This window comes from Pararge aegeria, chromosome 12, assembly GCF_905163445.1.
Source record: "Pararge aegeria chromosome 12, ilParAegt1.1, whole genome shotgun sequence".
NCBI classification, from domain to species: domain Eukaryota; kingdom Metazoa; phylum Arthropoda; class Insecta; order Lepidoptera; family Nymphalidae; genus Pararge; species Pararge aegeria.
This window is the reverse complement of record NC_053191.1, coordinates 16,025,384-16,047,363: the sequence shown is the minus strand read 5'-3', so window position 1 is coordinate 16,047,363 and position 21,980 is coordinate 16,025,384. Positions and strand designations below refer to the sequence as shown.

General features: G+C 36.2%; 1 protein-coding gene across 2 annotated transcripts in view; it reads left to right on the top strand.

The window, feature by feature from the left end:
* Nucleotides 1-21,980, top strand: part of LOC120628484 — a 261,310-nt gene that overhangs the window by 221,665 nt on the left and 17,665 nt on the right. The gene's annotated exons all lie outside the window — the stretch shown is intronic.

Below are 21,980 nucleotides of genomic sequence, written 5' to 3'. Positions count from 1 at the left end.
TCAAATTTACTATTCACAATTACATTATTTGACCCGTTAGTGATGTTACTGCTCTAGGAATAATCTCGGTATCGAGGTTTCGAAGTACCAAAACAAAATACATGTTCACAGTTTCAACTGCTTAGATGGCTGTGTGAGATGTTTGTAATTCGAATTTAGCAAGTTTTTAGGAGAAACCAGAAATTAAAAAAGCCCGTTTGCTTTTTATATTCTGTTTGCCCATAATTAAATGAATCGTTAAACATTTTATAAACCTTTATTGGGCTTTAATATTATTATTCACCGGTTTGGAAATATTATTTGGAGATCCCACGAGACTCCTTTGATCACTGTTAATATAGACATATCGCCATTTATAAATTTGTTGAATTATCTTAACATATTCTCATTTTCATACGTTTTTATTGCTATAATGTTTATATTTTGATGCATATTTGCCAATAAGGGTCTATGATAGAGGAATAATATATTTATAAGTGATAGCATACATAGGGATACAAGTAGCTTCGTTTGCCTATAAAATCTCTTTGCAAAAAAAAAACAATATTAAACTGTTACCATATACAAACAACAGACATTTTAGCATTTTTGTTATAAGTAAGGATTATGTGACAGCGACCTTAAAGGTAACATTAATCATATTAAATTATTTCTAAATATCGATAAAATATGTGGTTGCTTTTTTCCATCTATCGATAAAGTTACATCACTATTAAACAATGGCACAACTGAAGCTTCGCGACTCAAGACAAGAAAAACGTCGTTGTACCACCACACCTGTGTACCGCGAGACTACCTATAGTGCGACGCGATAACTTTACATACTTGTATGTTTTACTCGTGTGGTGGCAGCACATCACGCGTGTGTTGTACGAGCTGACTAAAGAATTATAAAAGAGAACGGGCAGCAGCGTCAACTGTGCTATTACTACCATCTACTGCGATCAGCAACCCCAGCGTGGTGATTATGAGCACATCCTTCCGTTGGGAGATGCTTTTAGACTGCTATCGACTATTGATGAAGGTGATGTTTTACCCACCAGATTGAATGGAATTAATAATAATAATTTATTCACAAGAATGTAGGTACATACAGTTTTTAAAATGTAAAGTAATTATTATAATATTTATACAAACAAATGCGTGCCTCACTAATTATATTGTTTGAATTGTATTGTTTTATTCATTATCAGCCTAAATAATACATATATAATTAAATAGTGTATAATATATAATGTTCGTCTCCTGGGCACAGACTCTGTCAAGAGGGATGTACAGCTTTATCCCACCACGATGCTACAAGGTGAAACGGACGAAATGGACTCGAACTCGGCCCCCCGAAAGTGAAGTTTAAGTCCAAGTAAAATTGTTGTTGGGAAATACAGCATTTGGAAGGGCATTCGAAATCAGTCATCGAAAGCAGTGCCTACAGAAAACATTTGAAACCTTTGAAACCTACGTACTTATACATGGGATATTTCAAAGTGAGGTGTGCATTGCAAAATATTGCATCAAAAAATATCTGTTACGCCTTGTTGCATCCTACAGTCATAAAACTTATCTTGAGAACCTGCCCATAAGTGATTAGATTATAGTTTATCTAAAAACAGAATTTTAATATGTTCCATTGAGTGTCACTATAAGAAAGACAGAGCGATCGAACTAATAACACGCCACTTTTTGCGTGGGAGGTTAATAAAAAAGCTACATTGTATAGTAGTCGATGCAATTTACCTCACTATTAAACAACGGAGGGACCTAAGCTCTGCGGCTCAAGACAAGAAAAACGTCGCCGCAACACACCTGGGCACAACTGTAGCACGACGCTCAATCATGAGCGTTTTGTTATTTTTATTTTTGAGATTGTTCTAATAAAATAACGATTTGTCGACCTCCCTGACTCAATGGAGACCGCTGTGGTATTTTAAGTTGGAGGTCCCGGGAAAAAATCACCGCCGAAACAATCTGGGAATTTATAATTTCAGATTTTTCACGTGCTTCGGCTTCGACTAATTTTTACTTTTGTATATATGCATTTTTTTTTGTTGTGTTGTGTACATTAAACCCTTCTCCTTGTGGATGGAGACCCGTGCCCTTTAATGGGCCGTTAATGGGTTCAAATGATGATCATGACGTTCATGTACAATAAAATTGTATTCATTCGTTAATTTGCCCTACTAACAAAGACGGCGCGCCAAGGACTTTAGAGTATCGGTATAATGTCGCGAGGGATCCTATTAAGGTTATTGGTTTAATATAACTGCCATAACTCTTAACTGCTTAACCTGCTACCATCTTAGCATCATCGCTGGATCATTTCAATCAAGAGCTAACTTATAGGGCAATAAAACAAAAAAAAAATCCCATATAAGACAAGATGTTAACATTAAAAAATTGGTTTTTATTACAGATATTAGTAGCAAAGAAACATAATGTAAGTAAACAGATGAAATATTAACAATTCATAGGTAGGATATAAGAGTTGACGAGTTGGTCGTTGTATCACCGTTATGCATGATGATGATCTAATAAAAATTACAAAATTATACTAAATAACTAGCAGTAGCAATAAATTCAAGTAAACCTCACGAAATCTATTAGAAAAATAGCGGAAGATACACCACCTTGAAGCCTTTTCGATTAAATAAACAAATATCAAGAAGGTAAGTAACCGTTACCAAGTACATAATGTAAATTTCAATTCATTTTGTCGCTCATTTTATTGTCACTAATATCTGTAATTAAAACATGTTTTCAATGTTAAAATAGTTTTATATGGCAGTTGACGAGTATAAGAATTGACGAGTTGGTCGTTCACCCTTTTGCATTATAATGATGATCTACTAAAAATTACAAAATTACACTAAATAACTAGCCGTAGTAATTATTTAATTAGTCGTTCAGATAAAGTAACCCTCGTGAAATCTATTAGAAAAGCAGCGAAAGATACACCACATTGAAGCATTTCTAATTAAATAAACAAGTATCAAGAGGGTGCAGGTAAGTAACCGTTACCAAGTACATAATGTTAATTTCAATTCATTTTGCCGCTCATTTTATTTTATGTACCGAACCAGTGCCCCATTGGATACACAAATTTCGATTGGAATGGGTGATCGGAATTGATGAATGGCAAGAATAATTGAGTGAGCCTAATTTCGGGCCCATGTCAACATTCTTCTACAATTATTGATATCAAACTTAGCTTGTTACAATTTCGTATTAAAATAAAGTACCTACTGTTTTTAATACATCACTTTTTTTTTTTCTTTGCCTTATTATCTCGATCGATGGCCCCCTGCTGGGCAAAAGCCTGAGCCTAGGATTTGAGTTATTTGACCTACGGATCCGTGCAGTGAGATAATACATTAATATCGACCTATTCTGTAAAAGTGCCCTTAATATTTCTTTTTTAATTTTTTTTAATCCACTACAATTTAGCCCTTGACTGCCATCTCACCCGGGGTTGGTAAGTGATTATGCAGTCTAAGATAGTAGCGGGCTTAGTTATAGGGGTAGGGCAAGTTATATTTATTTTATTTGTTACTTTAAGTAAGAGCACAATCAATTGAATACCGTCCGTTCGTACAAATGATTTGCAGCACAGAATTAAGAACAAACAGAAACCGTGTACACGACCTATATTGAAGCATCAAAAACCACTCCACTTTGGAATTTTTTCTCGAACTAACGGTTACTAACTTTATACCATTTAGTTGATATTAATTATTTTTTCCTCTAATGTTTCTAAACTTTTACCACAAAATGGGAAAATGGGAAAAAGTTTGTGAACTTTCTGCGGGTGTAAAGTGAGACTTGTGCGGGGCGTTTCCACAGTTTTTGGACACAAAATAATGGCTGAATGAGGGTTCTGGATGTTCGTAATTGTATGGTTTGCAAGATATAAGTGTATAAGCTATTTTGAAAACTGTGTAAAAACAAAAGAGTTATTTAAAAAAAAAATACGGATTGCACTCCGGGTGTACCGAGAGACGTGAAAACTTATTTTGGCGCGTTAGATATTTTTCAGATGGGTACTACGGTTATTGGGTTATTAGGTTATGAATTGCTGTTATTTATGAATTTCATTTTATTGATTACTAGCTGTTGCCCGCGACTTCGTCTACGTTTGATTTTGTTTTTAAAGTATTCGGTATCGCTAAGCCTTAAATGAGTATAGTTGTATATACATATAACATGTGACTGTCAATTAATTATAGACAAATAATTTGCAATAAAATAAAATTGTGACTTTACTTAAAGATCTAAGCTATCCTATCTCTTAAGTTGGACCAGACTGCTCACGGTGTGCCAATTTAATTTAAAATCGGTTCAGTAGTTTAGGTTATCTTAGCAGGTTTTATCTTAGGAGTCCATCGCGGACAAACATCTTGACAGGAGATTTATATATATTAAGATTAGAAACTTTAACATACATTTAATATTCTTTTATGAATTATTGTTAACAATTTCGACAACTCTTGTATCATTATGATTATCGTTAAAATTATTACAATCTAGAATATAAACTATAGGCATATAGGCGTCATGGCAACTGAAATAGGAAATAAACAAATGTAATTCGAAGTTATTCAAATATCGCGTGAATACCGCATCAATTGTACTTTTATATCTCGTTGTGCTAATATTGCGTTGATGTTGCGTCTTGTAAAAATGTCTCGAGTCCAGGGATTTTATCTCATCTAAAAATATGCGTACCGCGCGAAAAGAAGTTACGCATTGGCCCGGGTACCAAAGCGCGCCAACTATTTAAACAAACGAGCTATTACTAAAATAATATAGTAGGGGTGAATATCGCGACCAATTAAAAAAAATTATTCAAACTTTTTTATCCCTACTTTATGTACACCTAGCTATAATATAGATGATAGGAAAGATTGTGACTGGAATGCAAAATTGGTAATTTTAAATCACTTAAAAACGGGGTTTGGAGTTCGCGAGCTAGAGGATCCTGATCATATAATTTGTTGTCATCTTCTGTTCTTTATATTAAGTGCCAAAACTATATATAAATGTATAAGTGTGTTTTCTTGTTTGTCCTTCGATCGCACTGCAATAGAGTAGCGGCAACGACCTCCCTGGCGCAGTGGTTAGCCCCGCGATCGTACAAGCGGCCCCGGGTTTGATCCAAGGCGGAGTTTTGAATTTTCTCCTGTCGGTCTAGTGGGAGGCTTCGGTCGTGGCTCGTAACCTGGTTCTACCCACTAAGACCGTTAAAATACCGCTTCGCAAACGATTCGGGGTATGGACTTAATATAACTGCAATGCCTCTAAACCTGTTAGCCCGCTACCATCTTAGATTTCATCATCACCACCAGATGAGAAAACAACCAGGGGCAAACTAGAAAAAAAATAAGAATAAAATGACAGCCCTATAATTAATTTACATCCAATTTACACGAGTGCCCGTGTGTGTGTGTGCGTGTGAATTAAGGTTTTAAATTTTATCTTAGAGTTACTTTTAGTTTTCTGTTGCCGTAATAATCTCTTTAGCCCTGAACTTTGACGCCATTTTTTTTATATTCCACAAAAAAGATTCGGGTCAAAAATATAACAATTTCGTGAATACTGTAGTAGGTACTATCGGTGAAGTACCCTTTACGACTAGCCTTGTATAAAAAATATTATAAAGACGACTGTTAACAGTCCGTTCAAAGTTTAGGTATAAGCTAATACCATCGCACGCCCCGTCTCAGCACCGTGCACGTTCAAGTATCATTCAGCCAAATTACTCCACAATTGTATTTGACAGAGTCAATTGCATAATGTGGTCCCACGTCGCTGGCTACTGACTTGAGGTGGGGTCCGAAACCAGCGGAGAAACGACCTCTATCTCACAAGCGGTTAGATAAATAAAAACTTCTTTATACTCGTAAATCTTTATGATGATCTCAATATATTTCATCATTCATAATAATTATCAACCATAATTACCATTACAGGGAACGGGTCTCCTCTCAGAATAAGAAGGGGTTAGGTCGTAATCCACCACTCTGGTCAAGTGCGGATTGGTGGACTTCACACGCTTTTGGGAACGTAACTTTTCTAAGTTATGTGCGTTTTAAGCAATTAAAATATCACTTGCTTCAACGGCGAAGAAAACATCGTGAGCAAACCTGCATGCCTGGATTCTCCATAATGTTCTCAAAGGTGTGCGGGGTTCACCAATCCGGACTGGGCCAGCGTGGTGGACTACGGCCTTAACCCCTTCTCATTGTCGGAGGAGACCTGTGCCTTGTAGTGTGCCGGTAAATGGGGTGATAGAATGATGATGATGGTGATGAAAGCAAGTGATATTGAAATTGTTTAAAACGCACATAACACCTAAAAGTCAGCTGTGCGTGCCGGGGAACGCACTCCGAAACCCCCGAAAGCCGAAGCCCTTTCTTACCACTAGGCTATCAATACCGCTTGTTAATTAATAAAATACATTTCTTATCTTAAATCTAAAAACAACGAAGCAATAACCATCATCTCAATAATTAAAAGAATATGTATAAACGCTTTATAAGTGCTAACAGTTGTTTTTTTTTATTGGATCATATACATTTTTTGCCCGACCACAAAAAGGAAATGAAATCTTTAGTCGTTTGACGTTTCCAAAACCCACAGATTACTTAACATGTCTCCATGGCGCCAGGCATATGGAGTCAAGATATAAGGATCACTACTTACTAGATAACATTATGAGAATCATGCCATCAAATTGCTACGCAAATTGTATTTGACAGAGTCAATTGTATAATTTGGTCCCACGTTGACTTGAACCCGAGTTCTTGGTCAGGGTTGCCAACCCAGTGATTTTAACCAACACGGAACAAGGATTTAGTAATCGAATTGAAATATTCTTTATTTATTTATATTCTTTACGCCCATCGCAGGCATTTTTGAAGCATTCATACGTATTATATGTTTACATAATTGGTGAGTTGATGGTGATAACTATGTTCGCCAACTTAAACCTAAAGCTAAGTGGGTTCCAAACGCACCCTGTTCTAAGAAGAGCCCACAACAAACTTACTTTTTTAATTGCAAATCTACGACTACTCTACTCTACTATTCAACTTTTCTCATATTCGAGGGCTTCTGAAATAAATCACAAATAAATAAAGTTACAACGGTTTACATCGTCATTTGCGTTTACATGCGTAAATTACCGTTGTCAAATGCCACGTAAACTGCTTATTCAACTGTTAGACCAGATAATTAGTTTTCTAAAACTAATGATAAATATATTTTTTTTAACGTACTGGGGGTTTTCCTTTCCTTTAGCTTAAAATTTTTATTAGAGTGCTAACCGCTATTGCTAAAATAAATAAAATAAAAATAAAATAGCCTTTTATTCCAAAACGTCATTTCATATACACTAATAAACATTTATACTTTTAAATTTAATAAACTAATATATTGAATTGTTAGGTTAGCTATTGCTTAAAGCAGTATTATTTTAAAATAACGGAACTTGATGTCTCCAAATGGGAAGATAATAGTTCTGAAACAAGAGCAAAATAATACTAAAATAATATTGCTTTAAGCGATGGTAGTATGGTAAATGATGATGGTGGTCACGTCCTTCTTAGATGTTTTAAAAGTATTAGCCGCGAGCGATCGTTGAAATCGTATATTTTACTACGAACATTAATAAAAATAAGTTTGCCAATAATGGGTTTATAACGATGAAGTTTCATGTACATTGGATACAGAAGGTCACTCGCCATTAGGGACAATAGTTTATTATAGTAAACAAGATGTCCCTTATCAACTATACAATAAAGTGAATCGATGTCGATTTAGTGTGTTCACCTGAATCCTATTATTACATGTAAAAAACCGGCACTAAAACAAATTTAGTAAATATAAAACAATAGATTACCATCTAAATGTACGAGTCCATTAAACACACGTTAACGATTACCGTTTCCGAGTTATGGCGCAGTTCACAAACAGACATAATTGTCGATCGGCACGTAGATAACGCACCCTCGACGGCGATTGTCGGGGTCGGGTGTATTTTTTCGACATGTTCGACTACACACGGGTCACTATTGATTCGCTGATGACAGTGAGGTACGTTGTGACGTAATAATAGTAACTACTACACAGCACTTAGGGAAAGTTCTCGTTAACGCTTGTAGTTAAATTTGACGGCCGACTGGCGCAGTGGGCAGCGTGCCTTCTTTGTGAGTCGCAAGGCTGTGAGTTCGATTCCCACAACTTGAAAATGTTTGCGTGATGAACATGAATGTTTTAGTGGGTGGATATTTACCTGTATATTATAAGTATTAATGTGTATTATTAATAAAAAAAATATTCATCAGTCGTCTTCGTACCCATAACACAAGCTTATCGCTTACTTTGGGGCTAGATGGAGATGTGTTGTCGTAGTATATAAATTTATTTATAGTTTTTTATTTTTATTTTTACTCCTGACTAAAGGCCTTACGAGAGGGTTTAGCCATAATCACCACGCTGGGCAGCGCAGTAGATATTAGTAGTAGCACAGAGAACGCTGCTGACCGCTATCCGTTAGATTAATTTAGTCGCCTCGTACGACACCCGCGGAAAGAGGAGGTTTGGTGACAACTGCATTCCGATCTGCCGCCACGTTTTATTTATTAATTATTCTACAACATAACACCACTATACCAGTGGCCAAAAAAATATATGAAAGTGTGTCCGACGTACGACTTTCACACACATTAATAAAACCCAGGAAACGATCATGAATGTCGTTATCTGAGTGATAACTAAGAATTGCACATAACTGTTATCTGTTGCTAACATCGGGAGTTTCATCGATAATTACCGAAAGAAATAATGTCAAATTAATTTCAAAATCGACGCGAGACTTAATTACATCAGCTTAATAAATTAATTTTGAATTTTATTAGATAAATAACTCGGCCCGGATTTGCCGCTTAAATTCAAATTCAAAATTTATTTATTTGAAGTAGGCCTAATTTTTAAGCACTTTTGTAACGTCAAGTATGTATGTTTGTAGTGACTCGCTACACTGTCTTGGAAGATACAGCTCTTACATGAGATAGGCATATCAGTACAAACGTGTTATTTTGTTTTCATTCATTCCTCTTTTGCAATTGACGGACCGAGCTGTTGGCCCACCTGATATAAGTGAAAAATCTTCGCCTATAAACAGAGCAACATTTCACAGGGCATGCAAGGAGCACTTCCTGCAACATGGCGCCCTGTGTCCATCAATTTGAAGAGTAGGTTTAACCTAGGTCTCATGTGGCTGTAATTACACCGGCAATCACGCCCTTCGAACAGAACATTGTTTGTTGTACCACCTACTTATTTCTTATAACATTTTCTTGTATGCCTTTGGTTGCCTGGAAGAGATCGCTATTTAGCGATAAGGCCGCCTAATTGTACGTTATACCTTATTGTGCTGTTGTATTTGTATCTCTGTAAATTTTCTCTGTGGTGTACAATAAAAGTGTATTCATTCATTCATTCATTCATTGCAGTAGAATAGAATAGAATAGGAAAACTTTATTGCAACACAACACAAAAGGAAAAACTCAAGGAAAACAGTAATAGTACCGAGGACAAACCTTTGCGGTTATTTCGGTGCTTTTATACTAACCATTTTAATGCAATTTTTTAGTTTTATTTGATAAATAAAAAATAATAAAACGTACTTAGGAATAGGGTGCAAAGGCGGCAATAGTACTAAAATAATGCTGCTTAGCGGCAGAAATAAGCATGGTGATAGTACTTACCCGAGTAAGTACTATCGCCATGAGCTCTGTCACCAAAAGCTATACTTGTACTATTTTACTGCCTAAAAAGCGCCTCGTATGTCGCTCTAACATAATTGACGTAATTCCGGTCATCAGCAATCCATCATACGTAAATACCTAATGCCATACCATTTTGACATCGTGTTCCTATCATTACGAACAAACAATATAATTGTGTATCGCTATAATTCATTTGTGTACCGAAAATGTACATAAGTAACGGTACTCCTATAATTTATAACGTGAACGATGGTTGAGAATTATTATGTAATTTTAGAATAAAATTTAGCAATAAAAATATCACTTGTTTTAACGGTGAAGGGAAAAAACATAAGGAAACCTTTCGAATTTATAATTTAACTAAGTCGCGGGCAACAGGCGACTTAGTCTGCGTTTGAGTTTGTTTTTTGATGTGGCATTCAATTTAGTTGTAGTTCTAAAAAAAAATAAAGTATTCAGTATCGCTAAGCCTTGAGGGGGTGGGTTAAATGAGGGATTTGCTGCTGTCCGCTGAGGAGTTCTGTCCTCTATTTCCAACCACATTCATCAGCTCTACACAAAGTTTGGCATCATCATCATACATCACACCACCTCAATAGTACAAAAATAATTATTTAAATCGGTTATAATTTGTCGGAGTTATGGTGTAAAATCGTCAAACACTTTTATCCCCTCTCCCAAAAGAACCGAGCTTAATGTCGGGATAAAAAGTATCCTATATTACTTCTAACACTAACAAGAATATGTGTACTAAGTTTTATGAGGATCGGTTAAGTAGTTTTGGCGTGAAAGCGTAACAAACAAACTTACATTGACATTTATAATATAATATATTAGTAGGGATGTTCTCTGGATGGGCCTGGTGGGAAGCTCTTAGACCGTTGTGGCTCCGTTGCCAACCTACTGACAAAGACGTGCCGCCGAGCGATTTAGTGCTCTTGTACCTGTCATAACCTTTACACGTTAGCCTGCTTCCATTTTAAGTTGCATACCATTCTACAATAAACTAACTACACATTGACATCTTGTCTCTTAAAAAGTTCAAAGTTTTTATTAAACGTAAAATAGAAAAGTCCTTTTATAGTATAAAGGACTACGGAATCGATAAAAAAGCTTCGGTGTGAATTATTGCTCTAACCAGATTGCTCTTCTAATCATTTTAAATGACAATGTGAGATGGTGATAACAAAAAAAAACACCCGGGTTAAGTTTATTGTGGCCTTCTTCTTAGACCAGCACGCGTTTGGAACCCCTGTAGCTTTAGTTTTAAGTTTACGATTATGGTTATCGCCATCATCTTACTACCGTGTAATTCTCATATAATGTACGCATCAAAAGTGCCACCTATGGGCCTACTTGAATAAAGATATTTTTGACTTTGACTTTGACTTTATACTGCATCATAACTTACCATAGGTAAGATCGCAGTCAAGGGTTAATATGATTATGCCCGAAAATACATTAAAAAAATCTGAATTGATAACCTGCTCCTTTTTAAAGTCCTCTCCTTTTTAAAAATAAAATTCCACCCTCTCTCATCTGAACTGGAAGAGCTGTTCATGCTGGTTATTTCTTCCTTAGAAACCCAATAATTGAGTGTAAATAATTAATTAATTTGGACTAATTATTTCCTGGTCGTTTGGAGGAAAACTCAATAATAAATGTTTTTATAAAAAAACAGGTAGGCAACGAGAGTAAACAGCTTCCCGCCAAATTCGCCATTTTCTAATGACGAAAACATCCCGCCATATTGGTAGATTAGGGTGACCAAAGACATATTATTATTTTTGTGCACTTGTAATTTGGTAATGATTATTTATTTTGGGACGTTTGCATTTTAAGTGAGAAACTTAATAGGATTGTGCGAGCGCTTTATATGAACTGAAAGCATATACTAGCCAAATTATATACAAGGAAGGCAATACGTCAGTGTCCTAGCACAGTTGATACATGACCGGAAGGAGATGGCGCTGTTACTTTAAAATAATAATATACTTTTATAAAATGGGATTCGTTTTTGTAATTCAAGGCAGCGATACAAATTAAATTTCATTCGGTTTTAGTAAAGTAGGTTTACCCGTGGTTATCATCTTATTTGATCACATATGGATTCGCTGAGCTTTCTTAAGATACCGCTTATTAGACTGGGATATTCAATGCGTATTAATTAACTAGCAATCCACTGCAAAATGGCCCGCGTATTCGTCAAAGCTAAAATGTAGACATAATATGAGCGGTATTTATTTTAATTTTAAAGGAGAATAATTACGTCAAACATAATTTTTGCGTAACTCTAACTGACAAAAAGCTTTGTTATACCTTTGTCAATAAATGGAATAAGCAGCACAAAAAAAAAAATTCTATTTAGAATCAGTAGTTCCTGAGAGAAGCGCGTTCTAATAAATAAGTTTTATAATATGTATTTAAATTGTTTATTGACCTGACCATGGAGGAGTTCCTGAGATAAGCGCGTTCTGATAAACAAGCTTTATAATATCTAAATTGTTAATTCACTTGAACATAGATTATTAAAAATATTCAAGTTTATCCCATAACTCTAACAGCGCGTGGTGTTTCTAATTTAATGGAAACGAGAAAAACAGAGCCCGAAGTGTTTTGAGACATTAGTCGGTGTTAATTAGTTTTTTATTGGCAGTTTTAATTTACAACGAGTATCGCCTTTCACCCTATCGTACTTCAGACTTAGCAGAACTCCACTACTTTGTGATCGACTGTCGATATTATTCATCATTAGCCTACAACAGACCATTGATGGACAAAATACCTCTCTCAACGGGAGAGTTGGCACGCTGGGGAAACGGATTGGCGCTCGCTGTAGATTGTAGTAGTTGCACAGAGGACGCTACTGCCAGTTCTCTATTATATTACCTTAATGTACGACACCCGCGGAAAGAGGGGGTTGGTGACCAGTGGCGTGCATAGAGGGTATGCACAGGGTATGCAGATGATATAGAATGAAAATAATTTCAACTTAAAACCAACTCATCGTTGTGCCAGGGAGGTCGTCAAAATCCTTTTGAACAAAACCCTAAATTGACTAAACAATGGAAAACCATGCATTCCACATAGACGAAGACTCGGTATAACAGCTAGCAAGGTACATGCAGTTAGGTATGAGGTGGGAAACATCAAAAATGTTTTCGTATAATAATAAAGTGCGGGGAGCAACATTTTTTTCAATTTCCGCCCCCGCCCTAAACCGCTTAGCGGATCCCGTAATCTTTTGTTCGTATCAAATATGGAAAGGAATCTGTTTTGCGGCGGTTACTTCAAACGATTCGGAAAAATTCTCTATTTTTCCAACTTGCTACACCTTTTAAGCGCTGTTGAGAAGTGAAACTTCAAAAAATTGTGTGTAATTAATAAGCTGTCGTGTGCGTCAACTTCAACATCCACGTCGCATAACAGACGTTCGTGAACACAGCGTAATTGATACGGATCTTAGAGTGCAGTCTGAGATGGTAACGTCTTTGCCTGTTTGCAGCTTTAGCATGGTAAATTAAACCCATACTTTATAATCCCGGTTTAATTTATAATCCCATGTTTACTTACCCCTAATCGGTTTTTATGCTACATCTTACCGGAACGCTGAATCGCGTAACGTCGCACGTCTTTGTTTGTAGGATGGTAACTAGCCCCAGCCGAAGCATCCCATTAGACCAGACCAGAAATTAAAAATTGACAATTTTCCTTGCCAGGGTTTGACCCCGGGAATATTTATAATTTTTACCTATTTAAAACCACAGCGCTCAGCGTCGCGCCACGGAGGTCTTCGTACATGACGTGTAATTAAATTAAGTAAGCGACTGATAAAACGTAGCTCTAAGCGATTAACCGATTCGCTACGGTGCTACGAGGGTGCTACACATGTTTTAAAACGTGCTACGTACCACCAAAACAGATTCCTTTTTACACGCTTTTTATTAGCTTCCTGTATGTTTGTTTCTATATTTGTATGTTTGTAAATTTGTCATTTGCAAAATTGTCAAATGGTCTGATTTCGTTGAAACTTTGCAGAGGACCGGTGACTCTAATTGGATAAGATTATTCCATTTTTCAATTTACAAATAAGATTTTCGAAAAATTTATATAATTTTCATCTAAAGTCGATAAGGCAGGAATGATGATTATTTTAATATCCAACCATTATCTTTAGCCGATTTCTGTAATATTTAACAAATTTGCTGGCGGATGGTTTGCCGATTAATATTGCTGTAATAAAAATTAAAGTTAAAGAAAAACTAAAATTCTCGCTTTTATAAATGAACTAAACTTATGGGTAGAAGAAAAAAAAAAGAAAGAAGAAAAAAAAATGTATTATACACACTGTCTAATTTGCACCAATTTAGAAAATATTTATCTTTGTAGCCCGCAAACCTAAATTGGAGTAGCGTGGTGGGTAAGCTAAGCTCTAAATCCTTCTGTGTTGTTGGAGCCCTGTTGCCCAGCAGTGGGATATTAATGAAAGGCGATCTCATTTACCCGTTAAGTATGCTTTTGACAAGCGAAACTGGGAGTACAACATAGTCCTCACTTCCTTACTTATCCTTAATAATATTATAAATACAAAAGTTTGTATTTCCTTCACGCCCTAACTGTCCACCAAAAAACTTAATTTTTTGCATAGAATCAGTTGAAAGGATGTAGAGTGACATATGCTACTTTTTATACGTACCAAGAAAACAAACGTTTCCGAAGGATTTCTAAAAGACCGTTATAAACGCAGACAAAGAACGCGGGCAAGAGCTAGTGCGAAATAATTGAATATTTCACGAATACACTGCACTTATTGAATATGAAATTAATAAGCTAATGCAAGGTAAAAACCCTAACCGAAATACGAAAATCCACTGTATTATTATTATAAAATAGAGCACAAAATCCTATAAACATACTGCCAATGTAACGGAAAAAGACATTTCCATCACAACCCGTGAATACGTGATGGTGGAAATAATGTTTTGTTCCCTCTAACACGTGGGGTGCATACGTGTTGGAGAGAGACAAAAGAGTGGCGGTAAATGAGGCAAGTTCATTAAGAATTCCGAAAATGAAACCCAATCATATTATTTCGCGTCGCGTTTAGCATGGGACGGTTGTATGCATCAGTGAAGTTTCGACGAAGGCTTTTAAATTATGAATAAGTTTGCTCACTGAGTTTAGAAAGTTTAAATTGGAGTTTATTTTTTCAAAATTATGTGTAGTTTCGTGTTAATTTTAGTATATTATAGATCCTGTACTAGTTGGATATCACTACGACGGACTTTACATCCCTAAAATAATTAGGGTATCGTTCCTGGGGATTTAAAAAAAGCTATAGTAGGGGTGATTGGATCCTAAAGACGAGGCATACGATATTTTCTTCCCCGGGTATACCTTCTTGGGAATGCTTTATTGCTGAAATAACCGCCACTTTTTCCAAAGGGGTAAGGTATCATTGCATATTAATATATTTACCATTGCACATCAATAACATACAACAGGTTACTACTGCTGGAACCATCGAGAAGGTTTGCCCAAAATCATCACGCTGGACGGACGGGTTGTTGATCTCAATAGATGGTAGAAGTAGCTTTTTTCTTCCTTAGCCGCTTCGTACGACACCCGTGGGAAGAGGAGTGGTGGTGACAATTGCATAACTTTATCTGCTGTCCCCACACAGTCTACTCTAATTATATGTGTCTATTGTAACATAAAAAAAAAGTCTTGACTGAGTATCGCATAGCACCGTCCTACGCCAAAAACACGATTAAGAAAAGCTTTGACGAATGTACGAAATTCGATTACGAATAATAACAAAGTAACATACGTCGTTCTCATACTAAATCAACAGTATTCAGGGTGACAGTTACATACAAAAACTAACTTTTGCACGCGAATTCGTCCGCTTTTTTTCGTTTTAAATTAAATCTCGTCGGAACTGTTAGATTTCCATGGATGGAAAAAAACCGTCTGTAAGATGAAAAACTTCACGCGTCGCGTAGCGTAGGTACTATACGCGTCGCGTAGCGTAGGTACTATGCGCGTGACGGCCTTTTATTTTCAATAGCATTGTCATAAGTAAATACTTAGAAAGTTTGGAATTTGTTTGTATTGAAAAATAAATATGCTCCTTTTGATTTAATATTTCCTTCAATATTATTTTGTAATTCTGTTACACGTTGAACCGCAGCGCAGTAGTTGAACATTCAACTAGTGCGCTGCGGTTCTTGGAAGTTCAACTACTGAATTAAGAAATTTCTTAATTTTCAATATCACTTTGCATAGTGCCAATAAATACAATACCTGGCTAAGTATTGCGGTCTTCCTATTTCTTATAGGTTTCTAAGTTACGAAAAATATCTTACGATTTCTATGTATCTGCACGCCTTTAAATACAGAAAAGTAGAACTACAGTCCGTTTACTCAATGCCTCAAGCCGATAAGCCAGCATCGGCTACTTCAAAGACTGGGCAAGTACTGAACACAGTGTAAATTCAAATTCAACAATGTATTATTCATGTAGACCTTATCACAGGCACTTATGAAGCGTTCGTAGATTTAACATGTTACACTAATGTTAGTGATGGTGATAACTGCATTCGTTAATTTAAAACTAAAGCTAGGAGGGTTCCTGCCCGCGCCCTGGTCTAAGAAGAGCCTACAACAGACTTAGCCAGGTATTTTTTGTTATCACCATCTCACAGTCGAGTGCAATGAAGCAATTAAGTTAGAGCAATTCATACCCAAGCTTTTTTATCCAACATGTAATCCTTAATATATTATAGGATTTTTCTACAAGCTTACGTTTTATACAAACTTTGAATAGTTTGTATAAATCGTAAGTGTAGTTTCGTGTAGTGTAGGTAACATAGGTGGGATGCAAATCGGAGGGTACAGAAAAATATGAATAAGAAACGCAAATGTAATTTTTTTATCCATACTCAATACTCATATATTATAGATGCGTTTGTTTGTTTGTCTTTCCTTCACGTCCGACTGAGCAACAAACAGAGCAGACTTTTGACATAGAGTAAGTTGACAGACGGGAGAGTAACATAGGATTCTTATTTATCGCAGGAAAACAAACAGTTCCCACGGCATTCGGAAAAAAAAAGTAATAATAAACGCGGGCAATTACAAGTGAATAGGTGTAATGCAAACAATTAGAGTGGAAGAACTATAAAATACAGTGCAATAGTTAATTTTGTAACTTTTAGTTGTATAAAGTTGCACTGTAATGTCATCCTTCCTCTACGATCCAGTGGTAATTTAACTATCCACTCGTTTTTTTTTTTTAATTAATACACTATAACAATACACACATCGCCATCTAGCCCCAAAGTAAGCTTAGCTTGTGTTATGGGTGCTAAGATGACTGATGAATATTTTTATGAATAATATACATAAATACTTAGAATACACATATAAACACCCAGACCCTGAAAAACATTCATGCTCATCACACAAACATTTTTCTGTTGTGGTAATCGAACTTACGGACTTCGACTCAGAAAGCAAGGTCGCTGGCCACTACGCCAATCGGCCGTTTTCAACTGAAAATTCTGCGGGTAAAGCCAATTTGTCATTTCAATTTCGAAAATAATATGTACAAGATGGACAATTTTAACCGCTGATCCCCTTTTCGAATTGAAATTAATTAAAATGTATTGTTATGATTAATTGTTCGGAACTGGTAACAAGATTAATTTATTTAAACTCGTTGTATTACTGTAACAAAAGGACAGACAGACGAGACGTTTCAACTCCGATGATTTTCTTTGCCGCCCCCTCTTTAGTGAGACCTCTATAGTTCCTGTTCTAAAATCATCAATTAAAACTAATAAATTTTTCATTGGTATTTCCTTTTTAACCGACTTTTAAGGCATCAAGTCAAGTGTTTTTTTTGCGAGGTTATCCTATATCAACGAATCTATATTGTTGTCTATGGCATAGTAATTCCCGAAAGGAATAATTAGTCGGGAGTGCTCTGAGCTATGTTTGATAGTAATCGGTCCACGATGGCCGCCACCACAAAATTCTAGAACTCCACAAAATTCTAGAACTCCACAAAATTCTAGAAATATCTTTCACAACCCCCCTCAATATGGATATCAAATTAAAGGAGTCCACTAGTAGAAAACTATGACAAATTTCAAATCCGAGATGGCCGTCACCACAAAATTGCAAATTATATTTTATTTTCAAAATTCCTTCAATATGGGTATCTAATAAAAGGGCTTGACTACTAGTATAATGGACTAAATGTTAGTACATTTCTTGAAAGGGTTATTTAAATTTTAACTGTATATTGTATATATTTTTATTTTCAGTTTATGTGTTGTCTAGTTAATCGGGGATAGGGCTCCGGCCTCCCAAATTCAGTAATAGTGTAATATTCGATTTGGTTAAACCATCTCCTTTCTACCATCAAATTCAAATTCATTTATTTCAAGTAGGCCTACTTTATAAGCACTTTTGAAACGTATAGTATGTATATTTAATCTGGGTACCGTCAAATCAAGAGTGAATAGGCATCTTCTAGGCAAGCGCGCTTCATCTTAGGCTGCATCATCACTTACCATCAGGTGTGATTGCAGTCAAGCACTTGTCTATAAATTAAAAAATAAAATACTAATTGATGCCCGCGACATTCGCGTGGAAATTTAGATGTGTATGCCTAAGTCATTCTCTGACCCCTGAACTGCGATAAAAAAAACATATTTATCTCTTGCTCTGTTGAAAACAAAACCTAGCTATCCCACGGGAATAGTAATGTTTTCCAGGATAAAAACTAGCCCATGCGCTATTCCAGAATACGATCTGACTCTGTGTTAAATTTCATCTATTTTATTCAGCCGTTCTCGCGTGATTGTAACCAATATGCATGCAATCGGTAAAATTAGTGCATCGGTATACTACCGATTGCTTGAAACTCATTTTAGAATATTGAATATAAAAATAAGCAGTAAAAAGCGTTGATAGCTTGGTAATTAGGGCTTCGGCTCCTTTTTCGGGGGGACCGAGTTCGTTCCCCGGCAAGCACCTCTAACTTTACGGAGTTATGAGCGTTTTTCATTTATGCTATTAAATATCAGATGCTTTTACGGTGAAGGAAAACATCTCGAGCAAAACTGCACGAAATATAATTTTCCATATTGATCATAATGGCGTGATCTTCACACATCTTAAGAAAATTATGCAGAATTCTATTTCCATTACAACTCTGCCATTTTGTTACCACTTTATCAGCGGCGACTACGGCCTAAACCCTTCTCATTCTGAAAGGAGACCCGTGCCCGGGTCTGTAATGTATTGAAATGATGATAATAATAAAGACTTTAATCACCTATTATTATCTAGGATATTGGAGGTAGAGCAATTAAAATCCCATTAAAACGTCTCATTACGTACGTGTGAGGTAAACACAATATCCCTCTCTGCTATCGGTGAGGGTCGGGTAACAAAGCAATAATAGACTGCACTAGTAGAGGCTAGGACCTAAACGGAGCTTTGTTTGAGATCTATTTATTGCGTTCAGAACTACAAGTCGTGGGTATGGAAAAAATATTATTCATTTTACGCAGCTTCGTGGTGCAAGTGATAGGAATGAGAAACAAGGAGTTTTTTATATCGCCTTTAAGATTCAGCATCGCGGAGTAATCTATAGTTTTTATTGTAAAGCCTGTATCTCTCTATTTCGTTTAAACTAGCACTTTGAAATGCTTACAGCACTCAGATATACTATGTATTTATTTTTGGGTATAAGTTTCGATTTAGCACCTCAAGACGGATCTGAAAAAAAGGGTGACACAGCAATACAATTTTGGGCCTTATTGCGTGGTACAATATTTTGGTACTTTAAAATAATGTTCTCATAATTTTCTCGCATTGTTATCACACTTAAAAACCTCTTTATAATCCTTAATATTAAACCCGATAATTTTTTATCGTATTCCAGTTAATATGTAAATTAACTACCAATCATTAAAAGAAACGAAATTATTATTTATGACTGGTATGGTAAGAACCCCCTATCCTATTGCCAGCGGTGGCATACCAGGATTTACATAAAGCTGGAAAATTACATAAAATTGAAAGAAACGTTTATATCTCCGTAACTGTTGTATAGAAGCAGGCGCTACTTTGCGGAAATCCATGATATATTATGAAAATTAAGCTTTATTTGCTATACAGGAGAATCTGTAATAAGCTCTCACTTCCGCTTAATCTAACGCTCGTTTCACTTTTTGTAAGATAACTCAAAATTTAGAATGTGAAGAAATGTAACCAGAACCATTAACTCCGTATTGCGATGCGCACCTGAGGCAAAACTATGCCGGTTCGCTCGTTCGCTCGTTTTACTTTTTGTGACGCCGACTGTGTTTATAGTTTTGACTGAAACAATTTGTGATGTCACAAATCTAATTTTAACACGAAGCTTATCCGTTGAGCTGTAATCGCGTGACATTTAAATTGGATTAAATAGACTAATTTTGAATTGTTTGTTTATTCATAATTCACGCTACTAAGTTCAATATTGTAGGATTTAGGCGTGATAACGCTGAATCGGACACACGGAAATACAATTCAAACACGGAATATACGATATTTGGTAATTTATGCATTTGCATTTAAATTTAAATCAATGACTATATTATTCTGTATTTACTACGATAAACCATCATCAGCCGGTTATTTCTATTTTAATAAACTCATCTAATTCTAATTTGAAAACAAATCCCTTGTAGAAGAATCACTATGTTGGCCGGCTGTCCGTCCGTCTGTGACCCTCGTCCTCGAAAATGGCTTGTTTTATTATTGCTGTAGTTGCTACAGTTTTTTTAATAGGCGGAAGTTTTTTTTAATACGGTTTTTTTACTAGTTAAAGGTTCAAACAAACAGGGTAAGTTTCATAATGTATGAATAGTCTTAGATTTGATCATTAATATTTTTGTAGTGATCATTGACGGGCCAAGCATATGACCCGTCTGATCAACCACTGAAAGTCCACTGCTGGACATAGGTCTTTTGTAGGGAGTTCCAAAATCCACGGTCCTGGGACGCTTGTTTCCAGCGGCTCCCAGCGACTCGTTTGATGTCGTCAACCAGGTGGTTGGGGGCCTACCAACGCTGTGTTTATCTGTGCGGGGTCGCCATTCCAGCACCTTGAAACCACAACGTCCATCGGTTCTCCGAGCTATGTGCACAGCCCATTTCCACTTCAGCTTCGCGACTCGCTGAGCTATGTCGGTAACTCTGGTTCTTCTACGGATCTCCTCATTCCTGATTGGATCATGTAGAAATACTGATGTATGTGATTCTGAGCGTTCTTATGCGGCCAATACCAACATGATGGTTCTCGGAAAACCGTAAAAAAAAGAGCAAAAGTTCTAAGAACATGCAAAGAACACGTCCTACAAAGTGCCGCCCGGTGTCCGTCAGTAGCGTGCACTTCATACATGCACAAAAGCACTGCCTACCCTAAAATTGGGTAGGCAGTGCTTTTGTGCATGTATGAAGTCATGCTCTGTCATTAAACTAATGAACACAGAATTATATCAATTCGTTTAGGCCTTTTGCCTGGCATTAATTTTTCTACCTGCGTGCGGATCTGATCCGCATGCGAGCTGCCTGTATCCTATCGTTTTATATACCACTAGCGGACCCGCGCGACTTCGTCCGCGAATAAGTCTACTTAAAAAAACACGTCAATTATGCCTATCTAAAAACCACGTCAATCTAAAACTCCGTTGCGCGGATTTTGAAACACAGATGGGGAAAAAATTGCGATGCTATCCTGTAGAAGCTTTTTGCTTTTCCGGGATTAAACGAAGCCTATGAGCTATGCCAGACTATATTGTAGGTAACTTTGCCAAATTTTAGCCAAATCGGTTCATTCGTTGTGGCGTTAAAGCGTAACAAACATCCATCCATACATAAATCCATCCATCCAAACATCTATTCGTTTTCCCATATACCTTGCGACTTGCTGTTATCTGTGAAGAATTATGTCCTTGATCTCCAACTATATTCATCACATCTTCATTAAAATTAGACAAAACATGCTTAGTATCAACTAGTACACACTGTCAAATAAAAAAAGAATGATTAAAATCGGTGCAAATTTTATAGAGATATGAAGTAAAATTGATAAAAAATTTCATCCCATATCCCGGAGGAAACTTATTGTTT